The sequence below is a fragment of the Mesoplodon densirostris genome, chromosome 13 (genome assembly GCF_025265405.1).
Source record: "Mesoplodon densirostris isolate mMesDen1 chromosome 13, mMesDen1 primary haplotype, whole genome shotgun sequence".
Classification (NCBI taxonomy): domain Eukaryota; kingdom Metazoa; phylum Chordata; class Mammalia; order Artiodactyla; family Ziphiidae; genus Mesoplodon; species Mesoplodon densirostris.
The window spans coordinates 82199887-82218445 of NC_082673.1; positions in this window are offsets into that span (position 1 = coordinate 82199887).

The window sequence follows — 18559 nt, forward strand, 5'->3', positions numbered from 1 at the left end:
CCCTTCTCCTCCTTCACAGAAATATTACCACAACTTGCTGGTTTCTCTGGAAATAGCTGCTTGCCGTAGTGATAAATCTTAGTATGTAACCCCTGATGCATTTCCCATTTTCCCACCAAATTCCACTGTCCAAATTTGGAGTCCCAACTTGACCACAAGCAGATACAATTTCACTTTGTGGGATTTTCCCAGCTTTTCCTTGCATTACGGTTGCAAAGCTTGTAACACTAGCTGTGTCTGAGCCAGCCCTCCAAAAAAGGCAACTGTGCTCCTTGACAGAATCGCGAAGCACGGCACTGCTGCCAGCTCTGTTCCTCCAACGGCCTTTTCAGGATTCTGGGGCTGCTTCCGGTCCTTCCTCCCCACTCCACTGGTTAATGATGTGGGCCCTTCAAAAGGCTCAGAATCCATTAACAGACTTAAGAAAAGAAGAGGGGGAAATAATGCATATCCTTCCTCTCTCAGTTTCTGGAACTCCGTTTTTATTTTCTTCATTACCAAGACCCTATCATTCTTTCACTCATTTAATCAATACACATTCTAAATTACCAACCATGGCTCAGGCTAGGAGTTGGAGAAAACCAGCAAAACAAGATGGGCTGCTATTTCTGCAGGGACAAAACAAGGGAAACAGATATGAGATAATAATAACAATAAAAGCAGTCCACAGGCCCTTAGCCAAAATCCTTGAGGCCAGTGGAGTTTCAGAATTCAGAAATGTTCAGAACTTAGAGATATGACATGTTGTATATTGTGTATTTCACGGGACCCCGATACCAAATCTAACTGGTATAAGAAAACTTACAAGTAGCCTCATTTCAGTTCAAGTCAGAGTTTGCCCCCATATTCTTTTTGGCACCAAATTTTCCATTTCAGAGCCTTTTGGGTTTCGGAATTACAGCTACAGGATTGTGGAACTCCAATAGTTATCATTTACTGAGTGTCTACTATGTCCCAGGAAATGGACCTGTCTTACCCTCTTTAACCCTCCAAACAGTCCATCAAAGGAAACTATTGTTTCATTGTTACTGAGCACCCTACCTGATAAACTTTCATGCAGACCACCTTAAGTGAAACTTGTAACACGGCAGCATGATAGTGTTCTATTTTAAGGAAAGGAAGCTGAGGTTCATGTTGGTTAAATAACTCTCATGAGGCTGTGCAACAGGTAAACGGCAGGCCTGGGACCCTGGTCTGTTGGTACCAAAAGCTGCATTTTTTCCATGATGCAAAACTGCTGCCTTCCCTGGGAGCCACTTTGATTCCACTGAATGCCCTCCCTGCCCTTTCCACTTTTGGAAGCCCTCCCCAGTTTCCCTGAGAGGACTCTACAGCATGAGGATGATATGTCCTACCCCACGGTTTTGTTCCCAGTAACACACCCCCCGTTTGATGGTCCTTGGTTTTCTCTCTGTGCCTCACTGCAAAAAGTTTTGGAAGCTGACCTATCTGGCATTGAATTTCATTCCTGACCTTAAAAAGAGCTTGGGAAAGGCACTTAACCTCTCTGAGAGTGTTTTTATTTTAAATGAAAAAAGTTCATCATTCTTACACTTACTATTGGAATAAAATGAGCTAATTTGTATAAAGTGTTTAATATGATACCTGAAAAACAGTAAGTACTTGACAAAGGGTAGCTCTTACTATTGTAATTATGATTACTTTTGTTATCTTTTTTTTTTTTTTTTTTTTGCGGTACGCGAGCCTCTCACTGTTGTGGCCTCTCCTGTTGTGGAGCACAGGCTCCGGACGCTCAGGCTCAGTGGCCATGGCTCACAGGCCCAGCCGCTCCGCGGCATGTGGGATCTTCCCGGACCGGGGCACGAACCCGTGTCCCCTGTATCGGCAGGCGGACTCTCAACCACTGTGCCACCAGGGAAGCCCTGGTATCATTATTATTGTAAAGTTACCGTGTGAGCATTTTCTATGTCCTAGGTAACATTCAAAGTAAATTAGATGCAGTAGCATAGAGCAATCTATCCCCCTCTAAATACCTGGCAAGCCACAGTCTTTCCTGAAGAAAGTTGATCATATGATCCTCGATACTATGCACAAGGCTAATTGACCCAAAAATAGACACTTGACCATGAATAGGCATCTATTGTGGCTTCTGGCTTCTGAGTTCTCTTGGTACAAAGCTCTTGCTGAAAAGGGATACTAACGATTTACTGAATCCATCAGGAAGCTTTTTTAAAGGAACTTTGGATGTGAAACAGAAAAGAAAGGGCAGCTGGTCCTGGGATCAGGAGCCAAAGTACAGACTAGACACAGAGCAAAACCTGTAAGGCAGCAAAGCCAGAAGCTGGAAGGGAGTAGAGGGTAGTATAGGGGTGTAGAAGAATCGAGAAGTGCTTCCGTAGCATCAGGAGAATGCATGCAGGGAAAGCACTGCAGTTGAGTCACCAAAGTGCCAGAGGAGGGACTTGGACCAGTAGCCCTTGAACTCCAGAGTTTCTGCTCTTGGCCTCCATGGGGTGGGGGGGGTGGGGGTGGGGCTACAAAGCCTCATGCCTCTTGGGACCAGTTAAGTAACAGAAATGAAGGGTGGGTGCCTGAGGAGGTCTGTGTCAAGGGGGAGAGTGTGTAGCCCTTCAAAAAGGGACAGTTGCTAATGTGTTTTAGACAAATGGTACTGTGTAGGAAAACGAGCCAAAGATGTCAGGTCTTCTGATTTTTCAAGAGAAGCCAGAAATCCAGACATCCACAGGAAAACTCCAGTGCTTCAATGTTGAAAACTAATTCAGGTTTTTTTAAGCACTGTGTAGGCAAAAATACATATAGACACACAGACACAGACACTCATAGACACGTGCGCATGTACACACACGTCTTTGGGTTAGATTTAGTATACAGGCCTCCAGTTTGAAACTGCCTTATACCATCAGTTATAAGAGAAGGGAGACTTTTAGTGCAATGCCCAAGGGTTCTTCTCTAACCAATGAGGACAGGAAAGAAGAAAGATGTTCTATCGGTCCAGTGAGGAAGTACCCCAGAGACTGCCATTTAAAGGCAATTTCTGGGAGCAGAATTCATAAAGAATGCCTCTTCAAAAGATCCAAACCATTTCATCAGTCCAAAGAGAAAAGAGGTGTATGTTTCTGGTCAAGTTGGAGTAACAGGGACCAGATTTACCCTCCCACCTGAAACACCTAAGAAACCAACATATATATGAGACAGCATTTTTCAAGACAGGGAACGTAAGGCTCCGTGAGAGAAGGGAGGTAACTGAGGCCAGCCCTACCATGGCCCCAGCCCACTGGAGAGCATTTCCAAGCCTCGGCACAGAAAGGAGAAACCTCGAGGAGCCCGGTGGTCACACTGAGCCGAGGTGATAGGGCAGAGAATGTGGGGAAACCAAAATGGCTGGAGCTTAGAGGACAGAGAACTGGAGCGCAGGCAGAGCTCTGGAGATTTACAAGTATTCTGCCTGAGTCTTCAGCTGAGCACACGGATGTGAGGAGAAGCCCTGAGGCCAGCGGGGGGAAAAGTAGAGGAATCATTCCCTGCAGCTGACAAGGGCCAAGAATAATTCTTTTTTCCCAACAGCCAGAGTGGAAAATCTCATATTTCATGGAGTATTGGTAAAATATTTGGAATAGTTGTGTCTCAGTAATGGGGGAAATTAGCCTTAGAAGAAATGTTGCTCTGTCTTGCTTAACAGAGCTTAAAAGCAAAACTCAAAAAGATCAATTTGCTAAATGTTGACAAATGTATACACCTGTGGAAGGGTCGCTGCAGTCAAGACAGGTCATGATCATCATCTCCAGAAGTTTCCCTTTTACAATCCCTTCCTCCCTACCTCCCCCGTCTGTACCCCCTGCTCCCCTCCACAATCCCCAGGCAAACAATGATCTGGTATCTCCTCACCATAGATTGGTCTGCATTTCTTAGAACTTTGTAGACATGGAAGCAAACGGTATACACTCAATTTTTTCCTCTGCTTCTTTCACTCAGTGTAGTGATTTTGAGATTCAGCTATGTTGTTGCCTTCCTTTTATTGTTCACTGATATTCCACTAGAGAGCAAAAGCTGAGAGAGAGGCAGTCCCTCCATCACTTGGGCAGGTGTGCTGTCAGAGCATGTGAATGTGTAAAGAGGGCAGTGACTCGTCCAAAGGGAATGAATACTTTACGTCCTCAAAACTGGAAGTGAGACTATGATGATCGGGAGGTCAGGAGGCCATGAGGTGAAAGGCTCAAGGCCAGTTGTGGCCACCCAGAAGCAAATGTAAGAGATCAGAGCAGGCTTTCAAGGAACCAAGAGGGAAGAATGGGGAACAAGTGTTTATAAAGAATTGTGTGTAGGGGTTGATTCAGAAACACAGTGTTTTCTTCCTCAAACCCTGATTTACTGATTGTTGCCTAACAATAACTAGAGAATTGGGTTGAAAAGGATTCTGAGGTTACACAGAGACGGAGAACAAAGGGTGTTTTAGCAGTGGCTGTCAGAGGCATGAGATAGGAGAATGGCTGGCACACCTGTTCCACATCTGCCATTCCAGCGCTAAGGTGTCCTCCAGTTGGAGGTCTGAGGAAACCTAAGTGTAAGTCCTTCTTATTCTGAATTCATTATTTCCTTTTCAGGACAGCACCTCTCTTTGAAACACTTCTCCTCAATCCTTCTGTCAATTCTAGGAGAAAAAAGAGCTTGCTCTAACTAGGAGTAAGGCAGCTGGGTGTGGAGGTTCATTCTCTAATTGATGCTTCCTTCCTTCATGCTGTTTCACCTAGTTGGGCCTCAGTCTCAACTATTCCATAGTGTAATGGACTGAATGTTTGTGTCCTCCCAAAATGCATATGTTGAAGCCCTACCGTGATGGTATTTACAACCCAACATGATGGTCTTTGCAGGTAGGGCCCTTGGGATATCATGAGTGTGGGGTTCCCCATAATGGAATTAGTGTCCTTATAAGAAGAGGAAGAGAGATCAGAGCTCTCTGATAAACAGAGAAGAAACAGCAAGAAGGTGACCATCTGCAACCAGGAAAAGAGTATCAATCACTCAGAACCATATCAGCCAGCAGCTTGATCCTGGACTTTCCAAACTCCAGAACTGTGAGAAGTAATTGTTATTGCTTAAGCCATCCAGTCTGGTATTTTGTTATAGCAGCTCGACCTAAGACACACGGGCATGCTAAAAGATGCTCAACATCACTAATTATTGGAGAGATACAAATCAAAACTACAATGAGGTACCACCTCACATCGGTCAGAATGGCCATCATTAAAAAGTCTACAAATAACAAATGCTAGAGAGGGTGTGGAGAAAAGGGAACCCTCCTACACTGTTGGTGGGAATGTAAGTTGGTGCAGCCACTATGGAAAACAGTGTGGAGGCTCCTCAGAAAACTAAAAATAGAATTACCATATGATCCAGCAATCCCACTCCTGGGCATATATCCGGACAAAACTATAATTCAAAAAGATACATGCACCCCTATGTTTATAGCAGCACTATTCACAGTAGCCAAAACATGGAAACAATCTAAATGTCCACAGATGGATGAATGGATAAAGAGGATGTGGTACATATATACAATGGAATATTACTCAGCCATAAAAAAGAATGAAATATTGCCATTTGCAGCAACATGGATGCAACTAGAGATTATCATACTAAGTGAAGTAAGTCAGAAAGAGAAAGACAAATGCCATATGATATCACTTGTATGTAGAATCTAAAATATGGCACAAATGAACCTATCTATAAAACAGAAATAGACTCAGACATAAAAATCAGACTTGTGGTTGTCAAGGGTGGGGGAGGGAAGGACTGGGAGTTTGGGATGAGCAGATGTAAACTATTATGTATAGGATGGGTAAACAACAAGGTCCTATATTCAATATCCTGTGATAAACCATAATGGAAAAGAATATTTAAAAAAGAATGTCTACATGTGTATAACTGAGTCACTTTGCTGTACAGCAGAGATGGGCACAGCATTGCAAATCAATTATGCTTCAATTTAAAACATTAAATTAAGACACATGGGCATGTTAAACTACATGATCTAAATGTGATAATAAAACAAATAAAACTACTGTTGTCCGGGGTGATGTTTCCTTATAGCAGACTTTGTATAAAATCAGGGACCAGATGGAATTTTTTTAAAATTGGGAATTTAATTAACTCACGTTTCAAAATTACCAGTTCTTTTCCATATTCACTCACTCCTCATGTGCACACATTTTGTTCTATACAGAGTCATTAAACACTTTGCAAGGATAAGAAAAATTGCTTTTGACCTTTGGGGAATGCAATTTAGGGTTTATTGTTTGGAAAGCCCCAGGTAAATAATGATTATCCAGTAATAAATTGTGTAACTGCATTTAATCTGTGCCTGGAGGCTAGGAAGTACTGCAAATTAGTACCTTTCAAATAGAGGAATCCATGACGCTGGGGGCCAGAAGGAACCAACTAGTGTAAGGACACCTGCTGCTGCAGCAAGAATCTCTCCAGAGGCTGAAACAGTAGAGAGGTATTGGGTTTAGTCCACTTTCAGTCACTGCCATTCAAGTGATGAGGAAGACCAGGACAAATTAAGGTAAGGAAAACAGGTCCTAGGATAGAAGATCAAAGGATTTTGAACTATGCTCGTTAGCCAGGAGAAAACTAAGGGCCAGCTTAGGGAATGTGTTCACAAATCAAGCGAATAGAATGAGCTGGAAAAAGTCATAGAGTAAGAGGAATGAGGTAATTAGTCGAAGGTCTATTTTGAACTAGTTGCAGTTGTGACCTTGAATAAAGGATTGCCCTTTTTTGGACTGGGGACAGGAAAACAGTGACTAAGATGTGAGCACCAGAGTGAGATCACCTGGGCTTTAATCCCATCTCAGAAGACGGGGGAATAGAGGACAAAGCACCTGTTGATAAGGAAATTGGTAAATAACCATCACACTATCCCTGGTAACAGGGACTGAAGGTGAAACTAATGCAGTGGCCAGGGAAGGAGAGCACTGCATGACTTAAGATCACTCATCGCTCTAAGGTTTTGTCAATATGATGTCGAATGATGAGGATACAGAGTCGGATCTCAGCTTTTGGAATCTGAGAAATTTAGGTTCTAATCTACACCTGCCACTTACTACCTTGAGATGGTCATTCTGCCTGTCTGAGCCTCAGTTTGCTCATCTATAAAATGGGAATATAATAAATACCTTAGAAGGGTCTCCATAAGGATTAGAGGCAATATAGGTGAAGTTCCTGGGTTAGTGCCAAGTGCCAGTCATTCAGTTATACGACAAATAGCAGAAGCTATTATTTTTATTGTACACAACTTAATCACGCAGCCAAGATGTTGAGGACCAAATAATGGATATAAACATAATAAGGGAATATATACATATCTATAGCTATCTATCTGTATGTATACATGTATATATGTATATTAGAAAAGTATACAAACAAGAGAAAATACACATTAAAAAGGAAGACACCAGGATACTTAGAAAGATTCCTGAAAATGTTGCATTCCATGCTGATATAATGTCTATAGATGACATATTACAGAGATTTTCTCTGCAAATATCAATTTAATCCACATCTAATTTCCATCAAGGAACTTAAATATTAATTTTCTTTTTACTTATGAAATACTGCTTGCAAAACAGTAACCCCCATAATGAAAGTTCCTTCCTGAAATCTAATATGAATAGATGAATTCCTATAGTTAGCCAAAGTTGGAGGCATTGACTAAACTGATGAAAATAGCAGTTAACCAACCTGGCGATCCATCAAAATCTGGTCTTGGGGCTTCCCTGGTGGTGCAGTGGTTGAGAGTCTGCCTGCCGATGCAGGAGACGTGGGTTCGTGCCCCGGTCCGGGAAGATCCCACATGCCGTGGAGCGGCTGGGCCCGTGAGCCATGGCTGCTGTGCCTGCGCGTCCGGAGCCTGTGCTCCGCAACGGGAGAGGCCACAACAGAGGCCCGCATACCGCAAAAAAAAAAAAAAATCTGGTCTTATCATCAACAAAGCCATCTCTCCTCCTATCAGTCATTATAGCTGTTTCCTCCTAGACTATTTTTGTCTTATCTTCTCTGTATCAATAAGCCAAGTATCAATTGTGAGCAAGCTGGGCAACTGGGCAGAATCTTATAAGTTTATATCAAATTGGTCAGTCCTTTGGGCCCCAGAATCTACCTCATTTTCGATAGCTATGTCATTTATTTTTATTTCCTCTGCACTCCAACTTTTTAATTTAATTTCGTTTATTTCTACTTTTTTGTGAGAAGATTCTGGGCTCCTCAGAGCACACTTGAATCTTCTATGATGTGAGAATTGCATACCTTGAGGAAAAAGTACCCTCAATAGAATTAAAATGTTTGCTGACTGGTTCAAATTCAACTAGGTTTTTTGGAAACTTTAGCCCTGCAACATTCACCAGTTAACTCATCAGTTAACAGGCTAATAACAACAGCTGCATCGAAAATTCTAGGCTTGCAGGGAACTTGTATCTTCAAATTCTGGGTGACAGGAACATATAACTAGAAATTTGATAGGCCACATGCTTTAAGTGACCAGCGTTAGGGTTAGAGAGATTTATATGGAGCCCAAGAGCAGGAAAACATAGATGCGCATACTTTTGAACTGGAAGAACCTTGGGAATCATCTAGACTGAGCAGTGGTCCTCAGACCTCAGAATACATCAGAATCACTTGGAGGGCTTGTTTCACACAGGATGTAGGGTCCCACCGCAGAGTTTCTGATCCAGTAGATATGGGGAAAGGCATGAGATTTTGCATTTCTAATGGGTTCATGAGGTAATGCTGGTCTGCTGATAGGGGGACCACAATTTGAGAACCAATGGTCCAGAGCAATAGTTTTCAATCTTTGTGGCGTATTAGAATCACCTAGAGAAATTTTTAAAATTCCATTGCTCAAGTCATTTTTCATAACAAATAAAACAGAATTTCTGTGGGTAGGACTTGTTATTCAGTAATCTTGAAGGTTTCCCAGATGATGCCAGTGTGTAGCCAATTTTAACAACCAGTTTATTTTCCAGATGAGGAAACCAAGACTATCTTGCTGGTGGCAGGATAAAGTCTAGATTCTGACTCTTCTGTCTCCTACTGAGAGCTTTTTCTGTTTCACTCATAACACTGACTCAGAAAAAAAAAAATGAAAGTACACAGTAGACTGGGTTAGGTAACAGGTTTTAACAAGAAACCCCTGTATTCTTGCACCCATTAGCATGGCAATATAGACATATTAGTTATCAACTGCTGCATAAAATAGTAATTCAAATCTTAATGGTTTAAAACAACAAATAGTTATTATCTTACAGTTTTTGTGGGTCAGAAATTTATGCCCAGGATGAAGTTATCTCAAGTCTTGACTAGGGAAGGATCCACTTCCAAACTCACTCTCTGGCTGTTAGCAGACCTCAGGTCCCCACTGGCTGTTGGCCAATGACATCAGCTCCTGGCCCACATGCCACATAGAGTAGCTTACAACATGGCACCTGGCTCCCTGCAGAAGAAGCCAAAGAGCAAGATACAGAGAGAGGGCAAACAAGATGGAAGGTACAGACTCTGTGTAACCTAGTCTTAGAAGTAAGTCACTATGCCCAGCCTACACTCAAGGGGAGGGAATTACATAAGGGCATGGAAAGACCAAGAGGCAAGAATTACTGGGAGCAATCTTGGAGACTGCCTACCACAATACAGCTATTGGAATTTAAAAGAAATAAAAGATTAATAATAAACCACAGTCCTCTCAGCATACAGGAAATAATAACAAAAGCATTAAAGGCAATTCAAGGCTTCTAAGAGATGAGTTCTCCCCATGGATGTGTGTGTGAGAGAAGACAGGAGACCCAGGAAGAAAGAAGGGAAAAAGCCATGCAAACAAAGGAAACCAGGAATAAAGCGTTTTCTCTAAATTCCCTAGAGTATAAAGGAAAAGAGCTTCTGAAAATCATTAGGGGGCCTCCCTGGTGGCGCAAGTGGTTGAGAGTCCGCCTGCCGATGCAGGGGATGCGGGTTCGTGCCCCGGTCTGGGAGGATCCCATATGCCGCAGAGCGGCTGGGCCCGTGAGCCATGGCCGCTGAGCCTGCGCGTCCGGAGCCTGTGCTCCGCAACGGGGGAGGCCACAACAGTGAGAGGCCCGCATACCGCAAAAAAAAAAAAAAAAAAAAAAAAAATCATTAGGGAAGTGAAAGAAGGTGGAATATGAGCTTTACTGGAAACAGAAGAAGCTAGTAGAATATCCGATAAACAAGGAGGCAACTGTACTATCCTTACTAAGGTAATTGGGGGAAATATGTAAGTATTTCATTTCACCCAGATGTCTAGGTTGGCTGAATAAGTGGAATAAATATACATTAAGTCTTAAATGTTCAAGAAAGTATATCCTACCTGAAGATTAAAATAATAGGCTATATAGGAACAAAGAGACCATTTTCATACAAGGGAATTGAAAGTAGACCTATGTCAAATTCACAACCAAAACTGGGGTCTCCTGGTCCCCAGCCCAATACTGCTCTTACATAACCCCATCCACAAACCAATAATATACATTCAGTTCCATAGTAGATCACCAACATTCCAGACTATGGACTGCCACTGTTTTAACCAAGTCTCCTGGCAGTACAACCGACTGCAAAGGTGAGAAACAAGTAGGTAGGTGAGTGTGTCCTTCCTGAAGGTGACTTTTCTACTCACAGTTTGTCTCCTTGGGCAAAAGGAAAGTTTGCAATAGACATAAAGAACAGCATTAGCAGATGCCCAGCTCAATTATATTTGATTTCTTTTCTCCACAAGCATTCACTAGGGTCAGATAATGTGCCAAGCTCTGCACCATCACAGAGGTTACAAGGCCAGATAAGACATACCACTTACTCTTGAGGAGTTCCCAGGCTAACTGAGACAGAAAGGCAAGTCAGTAATTACAGTACAGTGCAGTTAGGTGTCTCCCTGGGAACATGGATCAGGGAAATTAAAATCAGATTGTGGGTAAGAAAAGGCTTCCTAACAAAGGTGACCCTTGAGATGAATTTTGAAGATGAAGTTAAGTTTATTTGGATAAAAGTAAGGAAAACCTTTGGTGGAAGTAACTTTACATATAAAGGAATAAAAGCTTAAAAGCACATATGTTCTCAGGAATAGAAAGAAATTCAGTGTGGCTGGACTGATGGATTTATGGAGGAAAGGGGGCAAGAACTAAGAATGAAAAGGACTGTCTTAGTTTTTTATTGCCTCTATAACAAATTACCACAAACTTAGTGGTTTAAGATGACACACATTTATTCTCTTACAGTTCTAGAGGTCAGATTGCCAAAATGAGTCTTACTAAAGGCTAAAATCATGATGTGGGCAGAGCTGGTTCCTTCTGGAGGCTCTAGGGGAAAATCTATTTCTTGTCTCTTTCAGCTTCTAAAGCTGCCAGAATTTCTTGGTCACGTCACTCCAATCTCTGTCATCACATCACCTTCTTCGCTTCTGTATTCAAATATCCCTCCACCTCCCTCATTTAGCGACACTTATGATTACATTTAAGGCCCACATGGATAATCCAAAATCATCTCCCTGTCTCAAGATCCTTAACTATCATATATGCAAAGTCCATTTTGCCATATAAGGTAACATTCACAGGTCCCAGGGATTAGGGCATAGATGTTTTTGGAGGACATTATTCCACCTACCATAAGACTGTTGTGAGCTAAAGTGAGGTTTGTTCACCTTAAAATCTGTAGAAAGCCATGATAAGTTTTTAAGCAGGAGAGTAATGAAGCAGATTTGGGGGACGCTCACCTTGGCAACGTAGAAGAGGAATCAAAGGGGCAAGAAGAGAGAGAAGCAGCCATGTTTTCAATAATCTGAGTAAAAAATGATAAGAACTTGAACTAAAGAAAGGGTTTTGGAAATACAGAGAAGGAATTAACATGACAGGTTTTACATCTAAATCAGGAAGACCTGAAGACTGTAGAATTGGAGAAATAAAGGGTAAGAAGTCATCTGAAAAGACTTGCAGATTTCTGGCTGGGGTCATCAATTTGATGTGCAAGGGTATATGGCTAGGGATGAGAGCATTGGAGGAAGGAAGGAAGGAAGAGGCTGGAGATGATGAGTTCTCTTATGGACCAGTTGGGTTTGAGATACTTGGAGGATATCTCATGAAGATAACCAGCTAACCTGTAGGAAGTTGGTGATTCTGAAGCTTAACAAGGAGGTCTATCCAGAGCACTTGATCTTACTGACATCAGCATATGAGTGAGCACTGAACCACAAAATAGGGTATGATTATTATGATCATTCTACAAGATAGAGAGGAGAAAAAAGGACTATGAACAAAGCCCTGGGAAATACCAATATGCAAAGCTGAGGGAGCCCACAGAGGATCCTGGAGAGAAAGGGCCAATGAGGGAAGAGAAAACTAAAAGGAATGGGCCTATGAAGACAACAGGAGAGATTCAAGGAGGAAATTGCAACTATGAGGAAAAAATACTGTTTGGGAAATCATATAAGAGACATATATCTAATTTCCCTGAAGATCTCCTACAAATCAGTGAGAAAAATATTAATTTAAGAGACACATACCAAAAAAATATGAATATTTAACAGGAAAAAGTATAAATGACACTTAAACATATGAAAAAATGCCCCACCCCCCATATAAAATAAATGCAAATTAAAAGTACACTGAGATGCAAATGTTACCTATCATATAGGCAAAATTAAAATTTTTTATAACACTGCATTAGGCACTCCTAAATCATGGGTTGTTTGCATTATAAACTGCATAAGCTCCCTGAAGAATTTTTTTGAATATCTATCAAAATGACTAATGTATATTCTTTCTGCAAATGGATAGAGTTGAGTTAGCAAATGTTTATATCTTTTTAAAAAAAGTCAGTGGAATATGTGTGAGTGCATATATGTGCATATGTGTGTATGCGTGTAAGTATGCATTTTTGCTTGTGTGTACAAAAATTGCTCACAGAACTGGATTCTTAACCATGTGATTTTATTACTTATTCGTAAATAAATTAATTTAATTTAATTAAGAAATGAAACAGTTCTCGATATTTCCACATGCTACAGAAATTTCTTAGAAAGTAAAACAAAAAACAGAAATGAATCTATTGTTTCGGGGGGCAATACTCAGCTCATTGGTGTCCTTAGAAAGAAGGTTTCAGTGATATATCAGGAATAGAAGTCAAATTATAGTTAAGCCCACAGAAGGGAAGTTTTAAAAAAATGAAGACCTTAAAAGTAGGCCGATATTTCAAGAAAATTGGCTAAAAGGGGAAAACATGAATATAAGTCACAGCCAAAAGTTAAGGTTTTTATTTGTTAGTTTGCTTGTTTGTTTTTTAATATGTGCATATTTCTGTTCTGAAGGTAAAGAGAGAAAACCATAAGATACAAGTTTTTAAAAGGGATATTTAGGGTAGTATAATGTTCATACAGGAGCAGAATGGTATGAGATCTAAAATACATTTTAATGCGAATATCTAAGTCAGAGGTAATTTCATCACATCCATCGAGATAGGAAATGTATACAAAGTGGATGTATACAAAGATGAGTGTACAAATGAACATATTTACAAAACAGAAACGGACTCACAGACTTAGAGAATGAACTTATGGTTACCGTGGAGGAAGGGTGGAGGGAAGGGTTGGTTAGGGAGTTTGGGATTGACATGTACACACTGCTATATTTTAAAAGGGTAACCAACAAGGACCTACTGTATAGCACAGGGAATTCTGCTCAATGTTATGTGGCAGCCTGGATGGGAGGGGAGTCTGAGGGAGAATGGATATATGTATATGTATAGCTGAGTCGCTTTGCTGTGCACCTGAAACTATCACAACATTATTAATTGGCTATACTCCAATATAAAATAAAAAGTTAAAAAATAAATATAAAAGAAAAGAAAAAAAAAGATAAGTGTACAAATGTCAAAGAAGGAAACTGATGAAAATCTCACTTTTGGCCTTGATTTTTTTCTCACTGAATTTGACTGGGAAGTCATCTATTGAGAGTGAGAAGAGTAGTGGTAAATTGGAGGTTTGAGCAAAGAAGTGAAAGTTCAAAACATCTGCTACAGGAGTGGAAGATGGTATGAACCATGCAGAAATGTAGAAGAATTGGCTGAAAGCACCAAAAGCCGACTGAGACTCTGAATTTGTAATGAGATCAAATATCCACGGGAGCTTGATTTCTCTATCAGAATTCAGTTACCTAGCTATCAAAATGAGAAACTGAGAAGTTAAGGTTGGGTCTTACAATATAGACAAGGGAACAATTAAAGGCTATTCATGAAAACATGAGTGAAATGCTGGGTCACAATAACATAATTTAGCCAAGCTAGATAACAAGGAATACGAAGCAAGAAGTAGGGTGATAAGTGGAAGAAGACAGAAGAGCCGGGGTCTGGAGGTCTAAAAGATAGAAGACAAGGGGTGAAGTAAAAGAACTGAAAGTAGAGGACAGAGAGGATGGAGAGTGGGATTTGAGTTCTAGATTTAGAGGAGGAGACTTTGGCCATGACAGTGACCAAGGGAGAAGGTAGACAAGGGGGAACTGAGGTAAGGATCACTGGAGATGAGAAAGTCAAACACTGCCTCATGCTTCCTTTATCCTGGGTTCCATGCTTGTTACCACTGGGGCTCTCCCCAGAGGCAGAGTATGCCACAAACAGGAAGACTGGATGAGAACTGCTGACTTTAAGTATTTCCCCAAAGTGTGGGTCATAGTGAAATGAAGGGTCTCACCTAATGGAGTTTACAATATATGGTCTTTCTGGACCCTAATATCTCAGCCCTTCATTTAGTGTAGAGAAACTGTATCCCCTGGGATTAGGTCTGGAGATGGTGATGCACTTGACACTGAGCTGACCCTCCGCAATTGTCTATATTTGGTTACCTCTGAAATGCACTGGTGTCACATTAGCACTAAGTTAGAGAATGTTTTTCATGTTTCTAAATGTCAAAGACCTTATAAAATAAGTGTAAGCATCTACAGAAGGGGAGGGAGCACTGATAAATAATTTTCCATTAGATCATTGGGCTTGTCAAGGTCTCCCAAGGGCTGTTCATGAAAAGTGGGAGAAGTTCTGCAATTTTGGCAGAAAAGAAGTGTCTCCAGTTTCTCGGGCAGAACCATGAAATCTGTCAGAGCTCTGTTAGTCAACAAATCAGAAATTTGGTGCTGACTCATTTATCCACTCAAAAATTTTATTACCTGCTTTCTTAGTGCTGTTAACAAATTGGGTGATTTCAGACAAGTTATCTGAACTCACTGAACCCAGGAATTCTTATCTGTCAGGTAGGCCTATGAAACCTGACTTATTGATATCACAGAAATAAAGGAATAATAAAACTGGAAAATATTATTTCCCCTCCCAAGAAGTCTAAACCTCTAAGTCTAGAAGTCCAAGCTCTCCAACTAAAGTAGATAGTGATAAAATATATTATATATTTCTATTTTTAGTGGTTATATATGTACATATACATATATTTGTATATTATATATATTATATATTATACATATATATTATAAAATACCTAGAGCAATCACTAAAAAATTCTACACAAAGACGTACACTCAAAAACACTATAAATCAAAATGGAATTCTAAAAAAATATTCAAATAATCCACAGGAGGTAAGAAAACATAAAAATTAAGAACTGAGAAAAAAATTAAAAAGTGGCAGATGTAGGCCCTAACATATCAATAACTACATTAAATTTAAATGACATAAATATACCAATTAAAAGACAGAGATTAGCAGAATGGATTAAAAACGTGACATATCTAATAGGCAAGCCACAAGAAACTCACTTCAAATATAAATAGTAAAAGGATAGAAGAATACATTTTGTACAAACCTTAATCAAAAGAAAGTAGGAGTGGCTGTATTAATATACAATAAAGTAGACTTTAGAACAAAAAAAATTATCAACAGAGAGAAACATTACATAAAGAGAAAAAGTCCAATCCACTAAGAAGATACAGCAATCCTAAAGTATATGGACTAAACAACAGAACTGCAAAATATGAAAAATAAAAACCTTTATAACTGAAATAAGAAATAGGCAAATCAAAAAAATATACTGGATACTTCAACACTCCTCTTTCAATAATTGATAGAACTAGACAGAAAATCATCAGGGCTATAGAAGAATTCAAAAACACGATTAACTAACAGAATCTAATTGACATTTATAGAACACTTCACCTAGCAAGAGCAGATTACACAGTCTTTTCCAGTACCTACAGAACATTTGCCAAAATAGATCACACCCTAGGCAATAAAACCTCAACAAATTTTTAAAAATTGAGATCATACAGAATGTATCCTCCAACCATAGTGGAATCCAACAGAAACTAATAACAGAAAGGTAACAAGAAAATATCCAAGGGACAAAAAGACAGGCAATGTTTCTACGCTTCACTCTAACTAGTAAAATGACAACACCAGTAGTCTGTGATAAATTACAGATAGATAGATAGACCAGTATAATAAACTAAAAATACACTTACAAATAATCTATGCATCAAAGAGGAAATCTCAAGGGAGATTTAAAAATTCATTGACCTAAATGAAAATTAAAATACTACATATCACACAGGGAGGGGGAAAGGTAAGCTGGGACGAAGTGAGAGAGTGGCATGGACATATAGACACTACCAAATGTAAAATAGATAGCTAGTGGGAAGCAGCCGCATAGCACAGGGAGATCAGCTCGGTGCTTTGTGACCACCTAGAGGGGTGGGATAGGGAGGGTGGGAGGGAGACGCAAGAGGGAGGAGATATGGGGATATATGTATATGTATAGCTGATCCACTTTGTTATAAAGCAGAAACTAACACATGATTGTAAAGCAATTATACTCCAATAAAGATGTTAAAAAAATTTTTAAATAAAAAGTAGATAGTGCCAAAAAAACCCCACTATGTATCAAAATTTGTGGTTCACAGCTAAAGCAGTGCTAAGAGGGAAATTTATAGCTCTAAACCTCACACTCACCATCACCCTCACCCTAAGCCTCATATTCACTCTGACACTAATCCTAACCCTACCCCAACGCTCCTCCTAACCCAAACACAAACTGAAGCCCAAACCCTAAACCTCACCTTAACACTACTGAATGTTTTCTTAGACTGTGAGTCATATTTTCTTGTTTCACTGAATGTTGCATTTCATAGAATGTCTCTGCATTCTGTGATTTTTATTCCAGCAAGCAGTTAACTAGGCTGGATTCAAATTCCAAACTGACTTCCTTTGCAATTTACAGAAGCTGAAATCCCTGCTCAGGGCTTTCAACATTCAGCTGTAGATTTTTCATCAGGTTCACTGGGTTCTATTCCCCTTAATACATGTATGGTTCAGCAATCTGCCAAGGATTTGGGAAATTTTTACGTGCAGATTTGGAGACTTACGCCCTCTGGGACTCCTTCCCTTCCAGAATATCTCTCCTACATTTCTGGTTCTTCTGCCAGCCCTGAACTCTTTCCTCCTTCTCTGCATTTTTGCCCCTTTTAGTTTGATCTCCAGTGCCATCAAATAGCTGTTTTATATGTACTCCATAGTGTATCATTGTTAGCTAAGGGAGGTTTAGTCCAACCAAACTACTTCATCAATACCAAAAGCTGGAAATCTCTGGAATCACATTTAAATGATTATAGGGAACTCTTCTAGGGCCAAAGGTCTGGGGTATGGGGCAACAGTACATCAGAATAGGTATAAGAAGAGTCTAATCTACTTTCTCATACCATTTATTGTGCCTTCCTGACCTCTTCATAGCTCCCATTTCCTCTTAATGATGGATTGCTACTGCACACATCCAACCTTATGTCTTAGTGAGTGGATCAGATAACCAAAGCTGTGATGGGCAGCTCCCGTTTGGTGCGTTGGTCAAGCGTTTAGTCTCTACCAGGACTCAGTAGCAACTCAAGGGGTTTTTCTCAAAAGGACAATAGTTATTAGTAATGTGAGCATGGCTTTACTCCAAAGCCCTTGGTGGATCTTCCCTGTGATTCTTCTTTGGGGGCTTTCCAAAGGTTCCATATAGCATGGTTATTTGTCACAATGATCTGAGTACAGTTCGGTCTTCCTGAAGCATTCTAAAGTAACCAGTCATATTAAGCAACTCCTTTCCTGAGGAAAAGTGAGTGAGGGATGGAGAGAATCCAAGAGTTTGTGAACCTCCCTGAACATGATAGGAAATGATTAAAAATGGGAATAGTTATCTCCCTGACCCCCAACATAAAGACTGACATAGAACTGGCACTCAATCCATGTTAGAACACACACACATATAAATGAAAAGATAAATCACTATCATCACTATATCAGAATTAGCACTGATCCTATATAAATATTACATAGTAAGTCACTTCTTCAATTCTCATAGATTTTAGGCAATATAGAATTCTGGCCAATAAAGCCTTGTGAAAATGTTGGCATTTACTTGGTACTGAGCACTTATAAAAAGCCAAGGGCGTATTTATTTATTAGTCATTCATTCATTCAGTGCATGTTGTATGTCAGGAATCATGCTACATGCTAAGGAAGCATATAGGAACGAATGAATGAATGATATCGTCCT